The sequence below is a fragment of the Schistocerca gregaria genome, chromosome 2 (assembly GCF_023897955.1).
Source record: "Schistocerca gregaria isolate iqSchGreg1 chromosome 2, iqSchGreg1.2, whole genome shotgun sequence".
In the NCBI taxonomy this organism is placed as follows: Eukaryota; Metazoa; Arthropoda; class Insecta; order Orthoptera; family Acrididae; genus Schistocerca; species Schistocerca gregaria.
Window position 1 is genome coordinate 439,095,209 of NC_064921.1, and position 21,844 is coordinate 439,117,052.

The 21,844-nt window shown below is 43.3% G+C and overlaps 1 protein-coding gene across 2 annotated transcripts in view; it reads left to right on the plus strand.

Annotated features, from left to right (window-relative positions):
- LOC126325294 (uncharacterized) overlaps positions 1–21,844 on the plus strand; it is a 354,815-nt gene that overhangs the window by 144,120 nt on the left and 188,851 nt on the right. The gene's annotated exons all lie outside the window — the stretch shown is intronic.

Here is a 21,844-nt window from a genome sequence, read left to right on the forward strand (position 1 = left end):
TCGGCCGCACACAACGAAGAAATGATTTCAGCGTGCTCGTCGTCACAAAAATGAAAACGAACTTTTCTTTTTCCACGGCAACGCAAGGTCTCGCACAAGTCTGCGCACCCGACAGGAGTTCACAGAACTGAATTGGACTGTTCTCCCTCATACGCCTTCAGACTTCCATCTGTTTGGTTCAATGAAAGGTCCACTCTGCGAGAGGCAGTACGTGGATGATGGGGAGATCATTGATGCAGCTCCGACGCCGACCAGTCGAATGTTACCATGGGGGCATACAGGCCCTCACAGTAAGGTGGCGGCAGACCGCGCGTTGAACGGGGATCATGTTAAAAAAAAAAGGGTTTTGGAGCTAAAAGAGTGGGGAATAATATAGTGTATTGGAACCCTGAATAAAACCAACCTGCTTTCAGAAAACAAAGTATTTCATTACTTACTGAACGCCCGTGGGCGATATTAGTCTATGTGTTGTTGAGAAACAGTTGACATTTTTAAAAGTGTAGGCTACAAAGCTCCAGGGCCTGGTGGAATCCCTGTGAGATTTTATACCGTATTTGCGGCTGAATTTTGCCCACCTGTTAACAATAATGTACGACAGATCTCTCGAACAAAAAATCATGAAAAATAGTTGAAAGGAAGCATAAGTCACATCCGTCTGAAAAGAAGTATAGCAGAAGTTATTCAGAAAACTGCCGTCCAATATCCTTTAGATCCAGTTGTTGTAAAATCGTAGAAGGTATTCTGAGCTCAACCGTAATAGGGTATCTCAAACAGAATGACCTCTTCGATGCCAATCAGCATGGATTCGGAAAAAATGGTCATATGAAACCCAACTCGTATTTTACTCAAATGACGTCTGGAAAACCGTGGATCAAGGCAGTCAAGTAGAGCAGTATTTCATGATTTCCGAAAAGCATTTGACTCACTACCATATCTACGCTTACCTTCAGAAGTACGATCGTAGAGGTCAGTGGTACTCAACCAAGTCCCTACCTCCCACTAGTGGGCGTTCCAGCTTTCATGCCTGGCGGTAGGCGGATGGGGGTTAAAGATATTTTCATTAGGTTTTCATAAAACCTCCACAAAGTATTTGATAATTAACTGTTTATTATGTGCTGTAACTTACGTAACTCTGCTTTATAAACTTATAAAGCACGGTTAGTTCCTTACTTTATTTGTCATCATTACTATGGAAATTCTGGCGGGTAAAAAATTGTTCTGCTAACAGATACAAAAGTGAGCGGTAAATAAAAAAAGGTTGACTACTCCTGTTATAGGGTATCAAGCGAATTCCGTGAATGGATAGAGGATTTCGTGGTAGGGAGGACACAGCGTGGATCGAGAGTCATTGACAGATGTAGAAGTAACTTCAGATGTTGCTCAGGGGATTGTGTTGTTCATGTTGTATATTAATGACCATGCAGACAATATTAATAGTAATCTCAGACTTTTCGCAGATGATGTAGTTACGTATAATGAAATACTGTTTAAAAATTATACACAAAAACTTACGCCGATCGTGATAAGATTTAGAAGTGGGGCAAAGATTGGCAACTTGCTTTAAATGTTCAGGAATACATAATTTATTACTTCATACAACGAAAAATGTAGTAACCTATGACTAAAATATCAACGAGTCACAGCTGGAGTCAGTCAGCTCGTACACATACCTAAGGGTAACAATTTATAGAATACTGCTTAGGTGTGTCGTATCCGTAACTAATAGGAATAAAAGGAGATGTTGAACGTATACAGAGAATGGCAGCACGAATGGTCAAAGATTTGTTTTATCCGTGGGGGTGTGTCACGGAAATGCTGAAAAACTAATTGGCTAACACTAGAAGAAAGATGCAAACTATCACGGTAACGCCAGCTTCCAAAGTTTGAAGAACCAGTTGTAAATAATAAATCTAGGAATATGCTATAAACAACTACGCATCGCTCCGGTAGGGATCTCGAGGACAAATTTAAATTATTTACAGCACGCATAGAGGCGTTTAAACAGTCATTCAACCTGCGCTCCATACGTGAATGGAACTGGAAGAAGTCCTAATAATTGATAGATTGGGACGTACCGTCTCCCATGCCCTTCAAAGGGGTTGCAGAGTATTGTTTTAAGTGTAACCTGTCAGGAAGAGCAGTACTACCAACACTGAAAATTATTCCTTACAAGTTAGTCTCCTTCCGTTGAAATATACCATATTTCCAACGCAATCCAAGGCTCGGCATTTCTGTAAGCAATGTCTAGGAAAGGAGCGTACTAAATCTGTTAACGATGCAGCTCGCTACAATCAGCTTTCGGCTTGCGACTCGCGCTCTCCTGTGCTGTTGGTAGATGTGGCCTATAGAATCTGTGTTGCCGGCCGGTGTGGCCCAGCGGTTCAGTTTGGAACCGCGCGACTGCTACGGTTGCAGGTTCGAATCCTGCCTCGGGCATGGATGTGTGTTATGTCCTTAGGTTAGTTAGGTTTAAGTACTTCTAAGTTCTAGGGGACTGATGACCTCAGATGTTAAGTCCCGTAGTGCTCAGAGCCATCTGAACCTGTGTTTGTAATACGGGTATTAACGATAGATAAAGACAAGAAGCTTAGTTTCTTTTTGAAAAATACCGTCTCTTTTGAAACTGAAGACTCACTTTGGCCATAGTCATTTCAAGTACTGCGATCAGTAATGCTGTAGAATGAAATTTTTTTCTGGCATGAGTCTACTTGAGTTTTTAATCCCTTTGCAATTGATGACGGATGTAACAACTAATTTGTGCTTCCGTACATAGTTTCAACCCTATCTTTGCGGTCCTCCTATGACCGGTATCATATCTGACACAGTATTAGTTAGCAAATGTAGGAAATATCGTAGGTGTCATCACTCTGTAAAACATACGTTACATGTGCTTCTCGTATTTTATATGAATGGATTACAAGCATTTCTAGCGGAGATGGGAAGTCATCCCAGCATTCATCGAATAAGAAACGAAAAATCATAGAGTATCAAGTTAAATTATCATGTTATTTACGGATACAAGAGGAGCGCCTGCGACGTGGGAGGCATTTCTTAATCCTTCGGTGGAATCTGAGAGGATACCGGCAGAGGACGTACTACGACCCATGTGGTTCAGCAGCAGCGGTGTATCGTGTTTCACCAAGAGCCGTCTCATGTGACCACAGTCGGGAGTCGCCCCAGGGCACTGATTACCTACACCTCTAGCAGAGCTTGCACTCACGGGTGGACGCTCTCATCGCAGAACCAATATGGAGCTACCGATTAAATGTATTAACCCAATGGAGGTTACCTTTCTCTGCTTCTTGACTTTAAGGCTGTCTTGTTGCTGGTTCTGCAACAACTAACTCTATGTTGTAAAAAAAAAAAAAAAAAATTGTACCCATCAGGTATGAAAGAAAATAAAAATGAAATTGAATTTTAGAAGAAAAGAACTCGATAAATACATCTCCAGAAATAAGAAGTGCGCCGCGAGTGAATGCAGTAGCAGAAAAGTCTTCACGAAATAAATGGAAATTATCAAAGATCACGCCAATGAACTCCCAAATGTTTATTTCAAGTCTAGGAATGTGAACGAAATCTGTGCAAGGATGTAGCCATATAGGAATGTCAAAATATTTCCTGTGTACCATATGATGCAAAAAAAAGCACCATTAATATATTTTGATCTCGTCGATAAATGAAGATAGTGCCTATACCATTTAAGATGATGCCATCATTCAGTAACTTAGAGTGGTTGAGTAGTTTACATATATACATGATTAGTCTCCATAATATCAAAGAGAATAGGTATAATAGTTTTCTGCTACAAGCTTTGACACTAAACAGAAAAAAAGTAACATGTGACCTATCATGGGCCAAACAAAACTTTTAATAGCAGTGTAGACATTAAGATCAAGATAAACACCACTCCATGACGATAACTTTGTTGATTGCACATCACATGAAGTATGCAATAAATAGTATTTCAGCTTAGTAGTGTGTTGGTAAAGCAGGTCTATATACAGAAATTTTGTTACCGAAATAAAAAGTAATAGTTGTGAACGCCCAGCCGTCCTCATAGCATTACCCGATTTTAATGACTAACAGGAAATACCACGAACCGCAGCGTTGGTATCTGTTCCCCTCGCACATTCATTCTTCTTTTTCTTCTTATATTCTCTTTCACTTTCTTCATAACTTTTTCTACGTGGAAGTTAGACAACAGAAGCGTTTGCTTGCAGCCCTGTCTTATACCCTCCGTAACATGAACTTGATTTTCTTGCTCTCGGACTTGATTTTTGTTGATATGTGTACTTTATCCTCTTTAGTCTCAAGATGAAGATATTATGATTTTATTTTTTGATTAAGAATTGCTTCTCTTCTCCTGTGAGGGCTGTTACAACCAATGTAGCTTAAAGGAAGGATAGTATCAAGGTGAGCAAGTTTCTCACACACTCCCAGGAGACGATGCAACATCTTGAAGGAAAATACCTGGGTGTTATTATAAAATAGTTTATAATCAACAAATGTAATCTGTCAAGATACGCTATAGCAGTTATAAAGTGGGCCGGTCGCGGTGGCCGAGCAGTTCTAGCAGCTTCAGTCCGGAACCGCGCGACTGCTACGGTCGCAGGTTTGAATCCTGCCTCGGGCATGGATGTGTGTGATTTCCTGAGGTTAGTTAGGTTTAAGTAATTTTAAGTTCTAGGGGACTGATGACCTCAGATATTAAGTCCCATAGTGCTCAGAGCCATTTGAACTATTTTGTTATAAGTGGTGGAAGAATAAAACAGTCCAGGAATTTTGTCAGACGTGAGCGCGCATCAGACGTTCACCTTTGGGCGGCCTCTGATACGAGGGAGCTCTTAACTGCAAAAACGCGCATTATGTCGGCTCACTTCACAACTGAGATAAAAGGTCGCCATGACCGCTAAAGTAACACTTTTCAGTGAGTCACTGACGTCATCAAGGCGTGATGATATTTCAAGTTGTGCTACAAAGGCCATGTGTCGATGTGGGACGAAGCCGTTAACATTTTACTATCTGTAATAAGGTTTTTATGATATAATTTTCGAACTTGCGATGCCCCTAAATTTCTTCTATCTGACAAGAATGTTTTGTTAAGACTGTGGAAATGCCTACACACCTGTTGTTGGAACCAAATGTTTGCCAGTTGTCAGTAATTCTACGAGTATAACACACGATGAACTGTTCATACTACTCTTTAATGCTCTTGACACTGGGCAATACTTTCCAAACGTTCCAACATTTTTACATTAGATCTTTAAATCTATATTAATTTGGCTAATAAAAAAGATTTAAAAGAATGAACAACTCTTACTGATTTACGGTATGTTAGTTAACAGCGTACTAAAAGTAGTTACCTAGCTGTGTTTGTCTGGCCCTCAGACATTTCCTAGTTTTGATTAAGATTTTCGGGTCCTAGATGGTTCAAATGGCTCTGAGCACTATGGGACTTAACATCTGAGGTTATCAGTTCCCTAGACTTAGAACTAATTAAACCTAACGAACTTAATGACATCACACACATCCATGCCCGAGGCAGGATTCGAACCTGCGATTGTAGCGGTCGCGCGGTTCCAGACTGAAGCGCCTAGAACCGCTCGGCCACATCGGCCGGCGGTCCTAGATGACATGCTATCTTACTTACTATTTGTCTCTGGCGTGTAGTGTATACTGAGTAAAACATTTATCGTGCCTCTTACTTTAAGGCGGGTCATTGCATAACGGCCCTATTCTCCCCTGCGACAGCTACGCGCAATCACAAAATCACGTTCCGCAATCGTTATCCCGCAGCACAACCTAACAACACTACAGTCGGGAAGGAAACCCTGATTGCCAGACCTGGATAAACTCTCCGTTCTGGTATAAAGGAGAAAAAATTATTGTCAAGCGTCGCTGGATTTCATGCGAGATAAGGATAAAAGTCACACCTGATAACCGTCCTGTAGCAAATATACTGCACTCCAGTATTATGTGAAATCAGATAGCCAGACTGGAAATATATATTAACAATATCCGTTTACCCTCCAACTTGCTTTTCGCAACGTTCTTGCAATCGTAGCAAATAAAAAACCGTTGACATGTGAATGTCAGAAAATCATTCTAGTATCAGACACTCAGTTTCTACTAAAACAGTAGCGTTTATTTGCACCTTAATAAACATCGGAAAGTCCGCTTTTCCGGCCTGCCCTTCCTCCAGCTAACCATTAGCTCTCTGTTATTACACGATACTGCCGGCCTATATAAACAGCCGCTAGGATTAAAACACTGTACATTCGTATCTGAAGGCCGTAGCTGTCGATCAGCTATTACTAAAACATTTCAGCCGTCGAAAACCGCCCACACAACCACCAAAATTATAAAAGTCCGTCGAAACTACCGATAACACTCCACATCCAGCTCTCGCTGGAACCATCATCTTCCCTCGATAAGGTTCCGCGAGCGAATTTTAGATTTCGCCAGTTCATAGCATCTCCCGAAACATGTTAAACGTTTGGGCTTCTTCGCCATTCTTTGCTTTTGCTACAGATAGCTTAATTTACCTGACGCCCACGGCCGCTCTATATATTCTTACAAGACTACAGTCAATGCAGTCCCGAGTACTCAGTTACAGGAAAAATACCCAACCACTGCCCCCCCCCCCCTCCCCCTCGGTTTACCCAAGACTACCGACAAAGCGAATATGCCTGTTCGGAAGACCTTCCGAAAATCCCCCTGAGGCTTACTTATCTCTCAACAGCGACGGCGGTGAAACAAATTTGCAAATAAAATACACAAAAATGCTCTCCGGATAACGGAACCGAGTGCTTACTCGTCTCACAGCTTATCCCTGTCGACGCGGAAAAATAGGTACATGTGGTGTAAAAACAGAAAAGGATAGGAAGAACTGTTTACATGGAGACCTCGAGATGTTATTCTGCTGCCTAATCGGAGACGGTCTACACCTAGGCCCACAGTGACCACCTTCCACGCAGGGTCCGGGAGTCGTCTCGCACGTGTGCCTGACTGTAATTGCTGTGTGTGGTGTGGCGTCATGTTTGTGTCCTGTTCAGAGATGAGAAAATGGAGAGGGGGAACTCGGTTCCGCCTCAAAGCCTGCTGGCGAATATCACTAAAGGGACCACAGGGCTTATGCGGTGAACGGATCATCATAAAGAGTGACACATCCCCCTACTTTCCGAAACATGACTGATATGGTTGAAATTTAATCCGGGACTTTGACGCAAAGTTTATCAGGAACATTACACCACGACCGTTCCTCCTATTACCGACTAAATACTGGTGGTAAGCATGTCTTCCACTAGGAGGATTCGAACCGCCAAATTCCCAGTCGAGCGCCACCACATAGGCGTGCTTTAGCGACCTCGGATACGGATGCAGTAATAAAATAAAGAAAGGCGTCACCGCACAGGTGTAGCCTGATAGCAGAGGAAAGAAGCATTGGCGCGAAAGAGCTCAGCGACGCTGGGACTGTCACAACTCGCGAAGGCCGGCGGACCGCGAGGACACATTGTGGTCGCCCGATGCTCTCTGCGGCACATCGAAATCTGTCAACCAGAGAACGGAGGACTAGTGTAGTGTTCGTCAGGTGCCACAGTTCCCTCCCCTGGTACTTGACGATTTCAATCTAGCTACATAAAACATTCCTGGATTGTTCACTTTAAAACGCTGGACACATCTGTCTTGATTGTTCGGTACAACTTGCGTCTGAAGACCATTGCAGAGAAGCCTATGATGTAACTGGAAAAGCTACAGGAACCAGAGAGGCACTTCTGACGATGCGCTTGGTAATGGACTCAGTGCTTGAGAAAAATCCCGACCCTTCATTGGTGTCACCGACCTGGAAAAGCGTTCGACAACATTAGATAGTGCAAACGTTTGTAATTCTGCAAAAAATAGACGCATCACGAAGGAATTATCCGAATGTGACGGAAATTGGTAGATTTGCTGTACCTTTAAAAACATATGGTTACAATTTCAAAAACACTGGATGATTTACTGAAGAGAAAAAGCCTCACAAACTGAGCAAGTCAGTAACATATTGGTCCGCCTCTGACCCTTATGCAAGAAGTTATTCGGCTTGGCATTGATTGATAGAGTTGTTGCATGTCCTACTGGGGGATATCGTGCCAAATTCTGTCCAGTTGGCGCGTTAGATCGTCAATATCCCGAGCTGGTTGGAAGTCCGTGCCCATAATGCTCCCCGAACGTTCTCAGTCTGGGAGAGATCCAGCGACCTTGTCGGTCAAGATTGTTAGACAAACGCGAAGAGAAGCAATAGAAACTGTCGCCGTGTGTGGCTGGCCATTGTATTGTTGAAACGGAAGCCTTGCATAGCTTGCCATCAAGGGCAACAACAACAGGGTGTACAGTATCGTCGACGTACGACTGTGATGCAAGGGTGCCGCAGATGACAACGAAAGGGGTCCTCTATGAAATGAAATGTAGCCCAGACCATCACTCATGGTGCTCAAATAAAGTTCTACACCCCCCTGAAAATTTGCGAATGTGGACGTAGGTTCAATGGGAACAAGCAATGATAGTCTAAGTCTTATGAACCTAATAATCATCTTTTACGGTGGAACAGAAACAAAACAATAATCAAAATAAAGACTGTTCGATTGTTGAAATTTCTACACTTCTGTGAAATCAAAATCTGCTGCCGTGATTTATTCAGTCCGTGCATTGTAATAGGTCCAGAAGGTGATCGAGGTGTTGTCGCTCAAACCAGTTGAGTGCAGGGCTGTGTAATAGATCTGAGGATCCTGACCGTATATTGCACGGCCTTCAAGTTACCCTCGACATCGACGAAAGGCATCTGACATCTGTACATGACACCGGCTAAAATCATCACTGACGTACTGAGCTCGTGGGACTACATGCATGTACGAGTACTGGTTCTTGACCGCCTCTGCACTCTTCAACAACGATCATTAGGAATTATACAAATCCTGTACTCGTTAATGCAGGGAACCGGACGCAATTTTATCCAGGTTTTATTACAAGTGTTCCCTTGCCCATGTTCTTTGCCCATTCCCGTAGCGAGAGGTTTGCACTGTCGTTCGTATTGTACGGTGAGAGGCCGAATTATTGATTGTTTGGAATGGCTGAGTATTGTTCGGGTAAATGAAGCCCTCCTAATTGTCCCAAAACAAGCTCTCGCTCTTCTGCCACATTTTCCTCACAGTGTGTACGAGCAATAAGATAGCGGTCACAGTGTACACGACCAGACAGGCCAACCTTCAGTGTTTTGTGTATCACGACAGCTGTCCAGTGTTGCAATGGCATCACCGTGGAGTACGTCAGCGGGCGCCTTCCCGTGGTGATGGCGCTTTTCGCCGTAAGTGACGATGCGTACGTGTTCTAAGCCTGAAGTGTCACTTTGAGTCATTCTGACAGGCTGAACACTGCACGCGAGTCACATTGTCCCACTCACGATTGGAGATACGGCGCCATCTACTGAGCTGCGCTGGGAATTAAGTTTTACTTGTACCTCAGATTTGCTGTCGTACGAAGGGTATTGAGAAAGAGTTACCTGATTTTTTTTAAAAAAAGTCTAATTATGCAACTCATGAGGATGGAGGATGATGTAATCCTTTTTCGAGGGGACCATGTTCGACGCTATGACTCTTTGCTTCCATTACATTACTTCAAACATACAGCGATGGACAAAATTGTGGAAACGCCACACAACACGTCACATTGCCTAAAATGGTGTCGGAAAACACTTGACAATAAAAAGAGCTTCCAGTCGTCGTTTCGGAATGGACAAATACAGGTCCTGTATGGTTTTCAAGTAGAATTTTGTGCCATTCTTGCTGCGAAATAGTGGCAAGTTCAGGTAACGATGATGCAGGTGGTGAGCGATCACGCACCGTTCTCTCCGAAGTATACCTCTAAGGCTCAATCTGGTGACTGTGGTGGCCATGGGAAATACGACACTTCATCCTCGTGCTCACAGAACCTGCCCCGGACGACGCGAGTTGAGTGATGAACAGTAGTGCTATCGTCTTGGAACACAGTATCACTATTTGGGAACAATCGTTGTACTATGGGATGGATGTGATCAACGAAAACGGTCACTTGATCCTTGGCAGAAATGCTACCTTGAAGAGTAACTGTGGGGCCTATGGAATACCACGATATAGCTGCCTAGATCGTCGCTGAACCCCCGCCTTCTTTCACTTGTGGGACGTAAACGCGTCCAGAGGTTGGAGACACGGTGAAACAAGAATAATCTGACCGAATTACTTTCTTCCATTGCTCTACAGTCCAGAATTTATAGCTTCGGCACCTTGTTTTCCTGTTACGGGCAGTTGTATAGCAGACGAGTAGTTTTGGAATCCCAGCTCGCACTGCAAAGCTTATGGAACAGCTTTCCTATTGTATTGGTGCTGACAGGGTTCAAGAGTGCGACATTCAGTTTTGCAGTGACTTTTGCACCTGTCGTCCTCTTATTTTTCTTCACAATACTCTTCAATTACCTTCCAGCACTATCACTCGCACACAATTCCGTCCGCTTTGTGACTTAGCGGATGTTGTTACCCCGCTTTTCCTCTATGCGGTACAAATCTTGGATATGGTGCCTCGTAAAACACCAAACGCTTCGGCTCCCTTGATTACACAAGCACGGACCATACGAGCACCAATAGTTTGCCCACGCTCGAACTCTCTTGGCTCCCATTTTATGCCCTCACAACCGTACAGGACACTGTTCTTACCACGACTGACACAACGAATTGAGGGCATTGCACAGGTGCCTTCATTCGTCATACACAACAGTGCAATCTGTAGACCTGGCCAGCATCTGAATTAATGTTGAAGCCTGCACTGCTCGCGGTTTTACCACATTTTTGTTCAACCCTTGCATATCGTATTAGATTATGAGATGTGGGTAATATGAAATAAAAGACTATTATAATGCAGCACTGTTATTTTTCAGTCTTAGAAAAGATACTCGTAGCATTGCCGGCCGGTGTGACCTTGCAGGTCCTAGACGCTACAGTCTGGAACCGCGTGACTGCTACGGTCGCAGGTTCGAATCCTGCCTCAGACATGGATGTGTGCGATGTCCTTAGGTTAGTTAGGTTTAAGTAGTTCTAATTTCTAGGGGACTGATGACCACAGATGTTAAGTCTCATAGTGCTTAGAGTCATTTGAACCATTTGAACACGTAGCATGAAAACGTCATTTACTCTTACCAAAAACGACTTTCATGTGAAAATAATGAAAACTTCGTAACCAAAAAAGTTAGTTCACCCACGCTGGCAGATCATCGCCTCTGATGTGTGTAGTTGGTTACAGACCTGTTACTCAGGGGACATGCTGTCGTGATAGGGGTACGAGAAACTACTGCTAACTGTGGACCTTGTAGAGGAGACGTGTTTGGAGTCACACTGGCCAGGCCAGCAACTAACAGCCTCTTTGTCTGCTATAATACACACACACTGCCAATAGCTACGTGAAGAACGGTTGTCTGTCACGCAGACGTTGTGCCGAGGAGGTGTGAGAAGTGAAAGTGCGCTCGAAAGCTGCAGGCGGTTTCCCGTAGTCTCCCCGTTGTGGAAAGGTTCGGAGAAGAGCCGCTTCACGCTTACAGCCGCGCTGCGTGACGCGTACTGTCTACAGAGCGCCACACCCTCGCCTGTTCCTCTCTTCAAATATGTGTCCGTAACCACGGATGCCGGATTTCGATGGATAAAACTGTTTGTAAAATGCGCACAGTCGACTGAGATTCATGCTGTCGTGAATACTATGTCTGTGACGTCAAACGTTCGGGCATCTCTCTTAGCAGTGCCTACCACCTACTCGTCCAACTACTGGCAACATCTTCTCCCTGTGCAGTTTTGCTATGCTGATTATTTCATTGGCTATCCATTCAGCGGCCGTTTTCTAACTCTCCTAAATGCAATAAATCTTCAGCTTATTCTGTTATTGTATTGTTCAACTGTACAATTTTATTTTCGATTTGTTGGTTATACATTGTTTCAATCTTATTATAGATTTAAGATTTTCAGATTTATTTTCAAAATAGCTCAATTACGAACTCCCATTCGCTATTGAAGTTGAACTGCACTAGAGACTCTTCGGCAAAACATAAGTGTTTCAGACCTGTGTCATTAACACGGATCCCTTCTTCCTTTTCACAAACTGGAGAAATGAGAGCTAGACTTCTGAGAATAGTTTCGATGACAGATAATATCATTGCCTCATCTCCTGTCCCGATGAAGTCTAATGGAAGCTATAACATTGATCTATAGGTTCTTTCGTACACTAACTTAAAAATAAATCAATGCCCTTTTTTTTTTTTGTTACCGGGAGAGGTGACGCAGTGGTTAGACACTGGACTCGTATTCGGGAGGACGACGGTTCAATCCCCCGTCCAGCCATCCTGATTTAGGTTTTCCGTAATTTCCCTAAATCGCTCCAGGCAAATGCCGGGATGGTTCCTTTCAAAGGGCACGGCCGACTTCTTTCCACGTCCTTCCCTAATCCAATGAGACAGATGACCTCGTTGTCTGGTCTCCTTCCCCACAAAACAACAACAGTGCCCTGTTTCTCAAAGATAGTTGTAACGTTTTAGCCTGACTGGATTTCCATTCTTTGCGTAGACTGTATCCAAATATTTTTCTAGTTCACTAGGGTTTATCGTATCCGTTTACTTGGATCCGCTCTGTATTTGGTCGTCAGTGTGTGTGTCTTCCAGGCAGTCAGTCTTCACCTACATTGATTACGCCAGTGGTACAATACAACTTAGTAAACTATGAACAATCTTTTATTTAAATACTAGTGGAGAAACCCAGCATACCACGCAGCGTCTGGCCTCGTCCTTAATGTTTATGACGTCATATCTCTTGAACTATGTCCTGCAATGATATAATTCTGTAGGTACATTCAGCGGCATATGTCGATACTGCCTACAACATGTGCTGCGAACAGAGTTAGTAGCAAAGAAGTAATAAATTGAAACATCATGCACGATGCGCCAGTTTTTCAGGCATATCATTGTTTATGGCATCATATTTCCTGAACTATGAATCGTACAATGACATAATTTTGCACTTATATTCAGTGATGTATGTACGTACTGGCTGTAAAATGTGACACTAAGGTAATTAGCAGTAAAGAAGTAATAAATTATAATGTCATGCCTCATCCGAAACTTTTACTGCATGAATAGCGGAAAAGTAGGTAGCGACAAACATTTTTCCTTTCGTAATTTTCTGGGAGTTGTCAGCGAGAAAAAATTTCGTGAAGGTTTGAAATTATATGTAAGTTTTTTGCAAGTTGGTAAGCGCTCTGATTCTCAAATAGTGGATGAATGAAATCTGGGAATTTACTTGTCGCGGGCTAGGCTTCTTTTTCGTTCCCAGCCTCAACCCTTTGATAGATGACTCTTCTCCTGAAAGCGATTGTCGCCTGACGGTAAGATATGTACGTACCAGGTTTGGTTGAATTGGTCCAGTGGAGAGGTGTAAAACGCATACACACACACATTTTTGTAATATGTGTGGATATCTGTAATATGTTCTTATCCTTACTCACTACAGTAACAGTATAGTAGCATCTGAACCCTCAGACAACTCCAGTTCGACTGTCGTAAATTTTACCAAAATTTCATTACATTATTATGATAATATTTCTTCCGGTGAGGTTGGCGCTTTTCTAGGGCAGCGGCTTCATTCATAGAACTTCTATAACCGCGTCCAACCAGGCGCAGTCTCACTGCAACCGTCGTTACCTCTTGAACAGGCGCATTGTACCCCTTTTACATGAAACACAACAAATACAACATCTTTTTGCAGTTGCACACACACACTCATGTACACACGTAAGAGCCAAAGAGACTGGTACACCTGCCTAATATCGTGTAGGTCCCCGCGAGTATGCAGAAGTGCCGCAAGACGACGCGGCATGGGCCGCAACACGACGTGGCATGGACTCGACTAATGACTGAAGTAGTACTGGAGGGAACTGACACCACGAAGCCTGCAGGGCTGTCCATAAATCCGTCTGAACAGCACGTTGCGAGGCATCACATAAATGTTCAATAATGTTCATGTCTGGGGAGTCTGGTGGCCACCGGAAGTGTTTAAACTCAGAAGAGTCTTCCTGGAGTCTCTCTGTAGCAATTCTGGACGTATGGAGTTTCGCATTTTCCTGCTGGAATTGCCCCAAGTCCGTCAGAATGCACAATGGACATGTATGGATGCAGGTGATCAGACAGGATGCTCACGTACGTGTCACCTGTCGAAGTCGTATCTAGACGTATCAGGAGTTCCATATAAGTCCAACTGCACACGCCCCACACCATTACAGAGCCTCCACTAGCTTGAACTGCCCCCTGCTGACATGCAGGACGGATTCATGAGGTTGTCGATCCGCTCGATACAATTTGAAACGAGACTCGTCCGACAAGGCAACACGTTTCCAATCATCAACAGTCCAATGTCGGTGTTGACGGGCTCCAGACGAGGCGTAAAGCTTTCCGTCGTGCAGTCATCAAGGGTACACGAGTGGGCCTTCGGCTCCCAAAGCCCATATCCATGATGTTTCTTTGAATGGTTCGCACGCTATCACATTCTGATGGCCCAGCATTTGCTGTTTGTCTGAATACTTTTTTTTAGGTAATTCTCCCTTTCATTGATGGCTGTAAAGGTTTCATTTCCTAAGACACTGCACCTGTCGCTTAATTTATTCAGGTATGCTTTCAAATTCATGTGTAAGTTCACGAAGCCAACATTTCCGTTTTTTGCCTTGTAGAGCCCCTTTATTTTTAGCTTTGTATTCAGTATTACCCCCATTTTATGGATCTATGATCACTTGCAGTTAGAAAGTGTTTTAGAACAATTTCTTTATAATCTGATAAAAAATGTATAAATTTAATTTTAGTTCCATATGTTTCTTGCCAAGTCCATCGTCTGTTGATTTTCTTCTGGAAGACTTCGTTAAGGACATACACGTTCTCCTCCTCGGCAGGTTATTCCTCTGTTGCTCCTGACATTATATCCGAAGTTTCGTAGTGTAGAATGGTTCTTTAATAATTTTTTTCGTGCCGTACTGTCACATTAAAAACTCCCGTTGTTATTTTCTAGTGGGATCTGCTTGGATTTATCACTTTCTGCCTTTCTTCGTAGAGGTATTTCAGTTCTTCGCCAAAATGTTGAAGCGTTGGTCGATAGACTTGGAAGTTCAGATGCGTCTCATATATGAGACTCTGCAAGTCAAGCATCAAGGAAATCGGGCGAGTGCAGTATTTCTCGGCGTCTGAAGAACGCTTCACTCACTTGTTAACGAAACTGCGTGCATGGACCGAAATCTGTGACTAGACTGAGGCTGCCACATGTTATTCTAGACGGAAACACTATTTATGAGATCCATACCAAATAGGACTAACAGAGGGTATTGAATGTGTTCAAAGGACGGCAGCACGAATGATCGCAGGTCTGTCTGTCTCACGGGAGAACTCGACGGGAATAAACTACTTACGAAGTTCAAGGAACCACTCTTAAGTGAAAAATTTAGTAACATACTACAGCTTACTATGTATTGCATCTGGATGGTTCGCGAAGACAAGAGTAGGCTGATTACAGAAAAGACATAGAGGCATTTAAACCACATTTTCTTCCCGCGCACCATAAGCGAACGCAACGGCAAGAAAATTTTATATATGGTACAATGGGAAATACACCTCAAGCCCTTCAGAGCGGTTTGCCGAGTATGAATGTAGATGTAGACTCACATCGAAATTCTATCGTTTATTTTCAAAATTAGCCTTCCTTCGATGTACATAATATTATTTTGAATTTTGTTTTCTATAAGAAGTTCTACACCTGAAATTCCTCCCGGCTGCGCTCCTCTGGAGTAAAACATACGTCCAAATATTTCGCCGCACTCTGTGACCATATTGTATCTCATTTTTTTAACTTAGGGGTACTTAGGGGTATTGAGGTTGTGCTCAAATAAAGAGTAAAAAGAGGTGGTTTCTGATGCCCAGGTTATTGCTTACGTATCCAGACTTCATGTAACAAATTGTGGGCACCCAGGTAGCCGCGATGGTGACCCATGCTTAAAACCATTGCCTTTGTCCCTTCAGTCCACTGCTCTTAATTTTCTTGTACCCACCTAACTAAACCAACGTGCTAGGAACTTAATGCATAAGGGGACCCCGCCTTCCCTCCCCCATGCCCCTCAACGCAACCGTTCCGAAGCAAGTCTTTCAATTTGAAATTTGACGCCACTTCGGCGACTTGCGTATCCCTGACGTACCACAGTTATCCATCCGGGGAAATGGGACCTCCATTTTGACGTATAATCTGAGCCTCACGATATTTCTAGGGATTCTTCACGTGGTTTAGAGGTGAATGCTGGATTTAACGTAGACTGAAGATTTCCGCGGTCCAGCTGGAATGCGATCCCGCCGCGACCCATCGGCTTCCAGGCACGCGCTTCGCCGCTAGCCCACAGGAAGAAAGCATGAAGAAACCAAAGCAATGAAATTCAAATTTGAGCCGGCCGCGGTGGTCTCGCGGTTCTAGGCGCTGCAGTCCGGAACCGCGGGACCGCTACGGTCGCAGGTTCGAATCCTGCCTCGGGCATGGATGTGTATGATGTCCTTAGGTTAGTTAGGTTTAAGTAGGTCTAAGTCTAGGAGACTGATGACCTAAGATGTTAAGTCCCATAGTGCTCAGAGCCATTTGAACCATTTTGAACCAACACAGGGTGTATCAAAAACAATCATCCGGTTTGGCACATATATATTTCTGTAACTAATAAATCTACACAATGAATTTTATTTTTTGATGAGCGGTAAACTCAGTTTATTTCATACCTTTTCATATTTGTTCAGGATGCCCCCCTTAAGATGTACGGCGTATGTCAATGCGGTATTCAAATTGTTCCAACACTGCAGCGAGGATGTCTTGAGCTACAGCTTCCACAGCTGCTGCTACGCGATGTCTCAGTTCATCCGCTGCTGTTGGTAACGGAGCCAAATAAACAGTCTTTTATATACCCCCACAAGAAATAATCACATACAGTCAGGTCGGATGACCTTGCAAGCCAGTAATGAGAGATTGAATCATTTGGTTCGGTGCAACCGATCCATCGTTCAGTAATTCTTTGATCTAAAAATTCCCGGATTTCCAGATGCCAGTGTGGCGGTGCCCCATCCCATTCGTAATTGAAGTCTTTCGAATCAGTAACCAACTGTGGGAAAAGAAAGTACTCAAGCATATCGAGATATGTGCTTCCTATAACAATGCCCTCGTCAAAGAGAAATAGACCATACACCATTTTCCGTGAACCTGCACAAAACACGTTAAATTATGGAGAGTCCCTCCCATGGTGTACAACTTCATGTGGTTGTTCTGTACCCCATATTCTCACGTCATGGCGGTTCACCTTTCCATTTAAATGAATGTTGACTCGTCACTAAACACCAAGCGTGCAAGAAAACTGGCATCCTCCATATTGTCAAGAACGAAATTACCGAACTCCGCACATTGTCGTTCGTCACCTACACGAAGAGCTTGCAGTAGCCGAATTATGTGTGGTTTCATGAGTAAATGTTGACGCAACACACGCCTGAAGGATAGGGTGGGCATGTTGAGCTGTCGAGCTGGACGGCGAACGGATTTCTGCGGACTCCTTGTGAAACTAAAGCGGATGCGTTCGACGTCTGTGTCAGGCACTCGGGGACGATCCGGCGATTTGCCTTTACACAAGCAACCTGTTTCTCGGAATTGTTCGTGCTATCGTCTGATGCTCTATGCTGTAGGAGCATCCGCACCATACCTAATACGAAAATCACGCTAGGCAATTATTACTGACCCGCACTGCAGAAAACGTAGGGCACAAGACGCTTTCTGTTGCCCCGTCACCATATTTACTAGAACTGAAGTGAGCACACGCTGCTGTTACCTAGCGGGAACCATGTAGCACTCGAGAGTCTGCTCTTTCCAACAGTTCGTTGTTCACGCACACGTCTCAAATGACAGAATAGTTATTATTTTTTTAAAACGGATGATTCCTTTTGATACACCTGTATATTAAGTTTTAGGTTTTATCATACAGTAATTCATCTGAGGCGCTGAAAACCAGTGCATTATCATCGATTGTGGGACGGTAGCATTTATTCATGTTTCTGCATCTGTTGATCTTATGGTGGATCAGATTTATCTGTGCTGTAAGCGCACTTTGTACATATTGTCACGTAGAAGAAGGTGTAATTAGATGAATGACGAACACTAACTTCACTTAACGAAAATTTATTCAGCACTTGCACATACAAGAGCGCGGAGCGAACTGCAGTCGGCCAGAACACATACAGTTACAGAACATTCCAGTACAGTGATTCTCGATATTTGCGGATACTTCTAGAATATCCTCGAACCGAATACAGAAAGTAAAATTTTAAAATTTAGGTGACCTTAGAACTGACGACTCTCCATGAAACAGTCTACTATCACAACCACTACACCACAGTGACGGTGCTACTCACTTCTTCTGCGACATTATCAGCATTCACTGAAAGCTGTCTTACTGGTTTCTTTGATATGCAGTTAAATATGGGATCGACGACGGTGTGCTTTTGGCCCTTATGGTTCTCAGCCCCTCATTTCTATTCTAATTAGGTGATCGTGTTGGTAGACAGTACTACAGGAATTTAATCATTTCCGCAAACGGCAGCTTGTGTTTGGAGTTGGTTGTTTACTGTGCTGGAATCTGCTTTCATGTGTAGTGTCAAAATGAACTCTGCTGAATGTGTCTTAAGTGCAAACAGAAAAGAAAATTACCAGGAAAAGTTAACCGCAAACGAATTATGGCCTCCCAGACGATATCCGAAAATGAGGAAATCAAATAAGCATGACTACAGGCGAACAAAGAAGTTGTTGTGTGGTTGCAATGTCTGATTTTCAGCCCACAAGTTAACTCGTTAACTAATACATGCTAGGGCTATTGTATATTTGCCCGAAAAAATAAAAAAGCACGCGAACTCACATTCACACAATAAAGCGAAACGAAGAGTAACGTAAGCTTAAACGTCATTTCGTTCTTGCCCTAAACTGTAATTAATTATGTACAAAATAACACAATTGCCCAAAAACCATTCATTTTTCAGATAAGTTTTGCATATTATATTATTTGCATTGCTTGTATTTGTGTAAATATGTTCTTAAGTATAACTGTTATACAGGAGATGCTATTAATTTCACACTCTCATATTTATCTCAATCTAAAAATTTGTGAACACCCAGAGTGTATGCTCAAGAGCCGCTACTGACCCACGGGATCTCCCACAGAGTGTGCGGAAATCGCAACACTGAACTGATTTCGTGGTGAGGCTGAGCTGTATCATACACTATTGGCCATTAAAATTGCTACACCAAGAAGAAATGCAGATGATAAACGGGTATTCATTGGAAAATATATTATACTAGAACTCACATGTGATTACATTTTCACGCAATTTGGGCGCATAGATTCTGAGAAATCAGTACCCAGAACAACCACCACTGGCCGTAATAACGGCCTTGATACGCCTGGGCATTGAGTCAAACAGAGCTTGGGTGGCGTGTAAAGGTAAAGCTGCCCATGTAGCTTCAACACTATATCACAGTTCATCAAGAGTAGTGACTGGCATATGTGTGACCAGCCAGTTGCTCGGCCACCATTGACCAGACGTTTTCAAATTGGTGAGAGATCTGGAAAATGTGCTGGCCAGGGCAGCAGTCGAACATTTTCTGTATCCAGAAAGGCCCGTATAGGACCTGCAACATGCGGTCGTGCATTATCCTGCTGAAATGTAGGCTTTCGCAGGGATCGAATGAAGGATAAAGCCACGTTACATCTGAAATGTGTTGGCCACTGTTCAAAGTGCTGTCAATGCGAACAAGATGTGACAACCAATGGCACCCCATACCAACACGCCGCGTGATGCGCCAGTATGGCGATGACGAATACACCGCTTCCAATGTGCGTTCACAGCGATGTCGCCAAACACGGATGCGACCATTATGATGCTGTAAACAGAACCTGGATTCATCCGAAAAAATGACGTTTTGCCATTCGTGCACCCAGGTTCGTCGTTGAGTAAACCATTACAGGCGCTCCACTCTGTGATGCAGCCTCAAGCGCAACCGCGGCCATGGTCTCTGAGCTGATAGTCCATGCTGCTGCAAACGTCGTCGAACTGTTCGTGGAGATGGTGGTTGTTTTGCAAACGTCCCCATCTGTTGACTCAGGAATCGAGAAGTGGCTGTACGATCCGTTATAGCCATGCGGATAAGATGCCTGTCATCTCGACTGCTAGTGATACGAGGCCTTTGGGATCCAGCACGGCGTTCCGGAGCCACCGATTCCATATTCTGCTACCAGCCATTGGATCTCGACCAACGCGCGCAGCAATATCGCAATACGATAAACCGCAATCGCGATAGGCTACAATCCGACCTTTATCAAAGTCGGAAACGTGATGGTACGCATTTCTCCCCCTTACACGAGGCATCACAACAACGATTCACCAGGCAACGCCGTCAACTGTTGTTTGTGTATGAGAAATCGGTTGGAAACTTTCCCCATGTCAGCACGTTGTAGGGGTCGCCACCGGCGCCAACCTTATGTGAATGCTCTGAAAAGCTAATCGTTTGCATATCACAGCCTCTTCTTCCTGTCGGTTAAATTTTGTGTCTGTAGCACGTCATCTTCGTGTTGTGGCAGTTTTAATGGCCAGTAGTGTAGATCTAGTTATTGCATTACAAATAATATCGCAGCAACTGCGTAGTGGACAGTTTGAGTGATTTGTTCGGTTTCAATATTTCTGTTGTTATTAACCTAATTTTGGGGGTTACCGAAGAGTGGGATACAACCCACCGGCTTTGACCAATGACGTCAGAAGTTGCCACAAGTGATGTATTGCACAGATTTAACAACAAAGGTGTATGTTGAAAAGCAAAGGAATGCAAGACAGTGAAAACAGATGGTAGACGTATACCACGTACTTTCATATTTCGAACAAATGCTAAGTATATCGCTTCTTTGAGTCCTAGCATCCTATCCTTCAGTTGACCTATACAGCTCAACTGAGGAATGGAATATTAGTGGAAGGGACTGAAGTAATGCTGGCTGGAATACCTGAGTTGAAACAAGTGAGCTTTACCCGAATTTCAGATGACCTGGATACGTTAACTGCAATATAGGAAACAAATTTAACGTGTGTCGACTTTCTCGCCTACGCTAGGACTCCCTATTCTTCAGTTGGCCTACATAGGTCAATGTAAGTACGGGATACAAATTTTACAGGTGTTGGTCTTTTCGCCTCCCCTACTACTAGCATCCTATTCTTCAGTTGATACTACCAGTATAATAGAAGTACAGGATGCCGATGTTACGGATGTCCATTTTTCGTCTTTGCTAGCACTAGTATCCCATTCTTCAGTTGACCTATATATAGGTCGACTAAAGTACGGGATACAAATTTTTCGTATGTCGATCTTTACGGCTTCGATAGTACTAGTATCGACTGAAAAATGTCGTAGTAAAGCTAGTGCTAACAACTGTAAAATCTGTATTCCGTATTGCAGTTGACGAACCCTGCTTCAGGTCTTCGAAATTAGTAGAAATAGATAAATCCACACCTACAAACGAAAATCAAAAAGTAAAAATTGTCCTGAATGAAAAACAATTCTTCCAAAATACCTCAAACTGACTAAGAATGAAAATGAGTACCAAATGAATTGGTACGAACAAATGATTTAAATTAATACAAACGACCAAATTTTCCTACACAGTGTTTAGCACTGTCTTTTTAAAACACATTTATTTATTTTAATTTACAATG